This window comes from Macaca fascicularis, chromosome 6 (assembly GCF_037993035.2).
Source record: "Macaca fascicularis isolate 582-1 chromosome 6, T2T-MFA8v1.1".
Taxonomy (NCBI): domain Eukaryota; kingdom Metazoa; phylum Chordata; class Mammalia; order Primates; family Cercopithecidae; genus Macaca; species Macaca fascicularis.
The window spans coordinates 21,584,083-21,588,421 of NC_088380.1; the positions used below are offsets into that span (position 1 = coordinate 21,584,083).

The window sequence follows — 4,339 nt, forward strand, 5'->3', positions numbered from 1 at the left end:
TGAAGGAGTCCAGTTTCAGTTTTCTGCATATGGCTAGCCAGTTTTCCCATAACCATATATTAAATAGGGAATCCTTTCTCCTTTGCTTGTTTTTGTCAGGTTTGTCAAAGATTGGATAGTTGTACATTTGTAGTATTATTTCTGAGAACTCTGTTCTGTTTCATTGGTCTATATATCTGTTTTGGTACCAGTGCCATGCTGTTTTGGTTACTGTATCCTTGTAGTATAGTTTGAAGTCAGGTAGCATGATGCTTCCAGCTTTGTTATTTTTGCTTCGGATTGTCTTGGCTATATGGGCTCTTTTTTGGTTCCATATGAAATTTAAAGTACTTTGGGCAGTATGACCGTTTTCATGATATTGATTCTTTCTATCCATGATCCTGGAGTGTTTTTCCATTTGTTTGTGTCCTCTCTTATTTCCTTGAGCAATGGTTTGTGGTCCTTCACATCCCTTGAAGAGGTCCTTCACATCCCTTGTAAGTTGTATTCATAGGCATTTTATTTTCTTTGTAGCAATTGTGAATGGGAGTTCACTCATGATTTGGCTGTCTTATTGGTTTGTCTATTATTGGTGTATAGGAACACTTGTGATTTTTGCATATTGATTTTGTATCCATTTAAAATTGATCACATAATTAGAAGTAAAACACTCCTCAGCAAATGCAAAAGAATGAAAATCACAACAAACAGTCTGTCAGACCACAGTGCAATCATATTAGAACTCAGGATTAAGAAACTCACTCAAAACCGCACACCTACATGAAAACTGAACAAAGTGCTCCTGAATGACTACTGGGTAAATAATGAAATTAAGACAGAAATAAATAACTTATTTGACACCAATTAGAACAAAGACACAATGTACTGGAATCTCTGGGATACAGTAAAGCAGTGTTTAGAACGAAATTTATTGCACTAAATGTCCACATCAGAAAGCAGGAAAGCTCTAAAATTGACACCCTAACATCAAAATTAAAAGAACTAGAAAAGCAAGAGCAAACAAATTCAAAAACTAGCAGAAGACAAGAAATAACTAAGTTCAGAGCAGAACTGAAGGAGATAGAGACAAAACATAAAAACCCTTCATAAAATCAATGAATCCAGGAGCTGGTTTTTTGAAAATATTAACAAAATAGATAGACTGCTAGCCAGAATAACAAATAAGAAAAGAGAGAAGAATCAAATAGACACAATAAAAATGATAAAGGAGATATCACCACTGTGAAATAAAAATAGAAAAAAATACCAGGAAGATCTCTCAAAATTTTGCAATTACATGGAAATTTTACAACTTACTCCTCAACAAGTTTTGGGCAAACAATAAAATCAAGGCAGAAATAAAATAAATTATTTGAAATAAATAAAAACAGAGACACCACAACCCAAAATCTCTGAGATGTACCGAAAGCAGTGTTAAGAGAAAGTTTATTTCACTAAATACCTACCTCAAAAAGTAAAGATCTCAAATTAGTGATCTAAATCACACCTGGAAGAGCTAGAAAACCAATTACAGATAACCCCAAAGCTAGCAAAAGAGAAGAAATAAACTAAAATGAGAGTGGAACTGAATGAAATCAAGTCCCCAAAAAGCATAAAAGAATCAATAAAACCAAAAGTTGGTTATTTGAAAGAATAATAAGAAAAGATAAACTACTAACTAGATTAACAAAGAGTAAAAGAGAGATAATGCAAAGAAGCACAATCAGAAATGACAAAGGTGACTTTACAATGGATCCCCCAGAAATACAAAGATAATCAAAGACTATTGTAAACACCTCCATGCACATAAAAAAAGAAACAAACAAAAAAACTAGAGGAAATAGGTAAATTCTTGGAAACGATCTCTCAAGATTAAATAAGAAAAAATTAAAATACTGAATAGACAAATATCAAGTTCCAAAATCAAATCACTAAAAAATCCTTACCAGGGACAAAAAGCCCTGGACCAGATGTATTCACAGCCTAGTACTACAAGATGTACAAAGAAGACCTGGCATCAACCCTACCAAAACTATTTCAAAAAATCAAGAAGGAACTCTACCCTAATTCATTCTACAAAGCCAGAATCATCACCCTGATACTAAAACCAGGTAAAGACACAATAAAAAAAAGAAAAGAAAACTACAGGCCAATATCCCTATGAATATAGACATGAAAATCCTCAACAAAATACTAGCAAACAGAATTTTACAGAACACTAAAAAGTTAATTTACCATAATCAAGCAGACTTCATTCGTAGGATGTAAGTCTGTTTCAATATATGTAAATCAATAACCATAATTCACCACTAAAACAAAATTTAAAACAAAAGCCATGTGATCATACCGATAGAAGTGGAAAAAATCTTTAGATAAAATCCAACATCCCTTCAACATGGAAATCCCCCCAAAATTAGGCATCTGATGTGGTTTGGCTATGTCCCAAACTAAATCTTATCTTGCATTATAACTTCCACAATTCCCATGTGTTGTGGGAGGTCCCTTGTGTGAGGTGATTTAATCATGGGGGTGGGTCTTTCCCGTGTTGTTCTTATGATAGTGAGTGGATCTCACAAGAGCTGACGGTTTTAAAAATGGGAGTTTCCCTGCACAAGCCCTCTTCTCTTGTCTGCTGCTATGTGAGATGTGCGTTTCACCTTCCACCATGATTGTCAGGCCTCTTCAGCCATGTGGAACTGTAAGTTCATCAAACCTCTTTTCTTTGGTAAATTGCCCAGTCTTGGCTGTGTCTTTACCAGCATCATGAAAATGGACTAATACAGCATCACAGAAACATAACTCAAAGAAACAAGAGCCATCTATGAAAAACCCATAGCCAAGATCATACTGAACAGGCAAAAAAACTGGAAGCATTCCCCTTGAGAACTGGAACAAGACAAGGATACCTATTCTCACACTCCTATTCATCATAAACCTGAAAGTCCTAGCCAAAGCAATCAGGCAAGAGAAAGAAATAAAGAGAAAAGGGAGGCAAATATAAAAAGAGAAAGTCAAACTATCTTAACTAATGATAAGATTCTGCACCTAGAAACCCTAAAGACTTTCAAAAGGTTCCTGGAACTGATAAATGACTTTAGCTAAGTTTCTGGACATAAACTATATGTAAAAAATTCAGTAGTGCTTCTATACACACACAATATTCAAGCTGAGAGACAAATCAATAATTCAATCCCATTTACAATTGCCACACACACACACACAATCACACAAATACCTGAGAATATATTTAACCAAGGAGGTGAAGGATATCTACTAAAAAGTATTGCTAAAGGAAGCAGAAATGACATAAAAAAATGAAAAAAAAGATTTCATGCTCATGGATTAGAAGAATCAATATTGTTAAAATGACCATATTGCCCAAAGCAATTTACAGATTCAATAGTATTCTTATCAAACTACCAATGTCATTATTCACCATTATTCACAGAATTAGAATAAAAGCTTCTAAAATTCATACGGAACCATAAAGAGCCTGAATAGCCAAAGCAATCCTTAGCAAAGAGAACAAAATTGGAGGCATCAAACTACTCAACTTCAGACTATATTTTAAGGCTACAATAACAAAAACAGCATGGTATTGGTTGGTACAAAACAGACACCTAGACCAATACAACAGAATATAAAACCCAGAAATAGAGTCACACATCTACTACAGTCATCTAATCTTCAACACAGTTGGCAAAAATAAGCAACAAGGAAAGGAATGCCTATTAATAAATGGTGCTGAAAGAGCTGGCTAGCTATATGCAGAAGAATGACACTGGACCCCTACATTTCACCATATACAAAAATTAACTCAAGGTGAATTAAAGATTTAAATGTAAGACTTCAAACTATAGGAAACCTAGAAGAAGTGCTCGCTTCGGCAGCACATATACTAAAATTGGAACGATACAGAGAAGATTAGCATGGCCCCTGCGCAAGGAAACCTAGAAGAAAACCTTGGAAACACCATTCTGGACAAGGGCCTTGGGAAATAAGTAATGATTAAGTCCTCAATAGCAATTGCAACAAAAACAAAAATTGACAAGTGGTACCTAATTAAACTAAAGATCTTCTGCACACCAAAAGAAACTATCAACAGAGTAAACAGATTACCTAGAGAAACAAAAAACATTCAAAAATTATGCATTGGACAATGGTCTAATATTCAGAATCTGTAAGGAACTTAATTAATTAAACAAGCAAAAACAACATCACTAAGAAATGAACAAAAGACATGAACAGAAATTTCTTAAAAGAAGGCATAGAAATGTCCAACAAAGGTGAAAAAATGCTCGGCATCACTAATCATGCAAGAAATGCAAATCAAAACCAAATAAGACATCATCTCATACTA

The 4,339-nt window shown here is 34.3% G+C and overlaps 1 non-coding gene across 1 annotated transcript; it reads left to right on the forward strand.

The window, feature by feature from the left end:
- Nucleotides 1-3,853: 3,853 nt before the first annotated feature.
- On the forward strand, nt 3,854-3,958 carry LOC123574206 (U6 spliceosomal RNA). Its single transcript, XR_006699101.1, has one exon. It is a non-coding gene; the product is annotated as a U6 spliceosomal RNA (small nuclear RNA).
- Nucleotides 3,959-4,339: the final 381 nt, after the last annotated feature.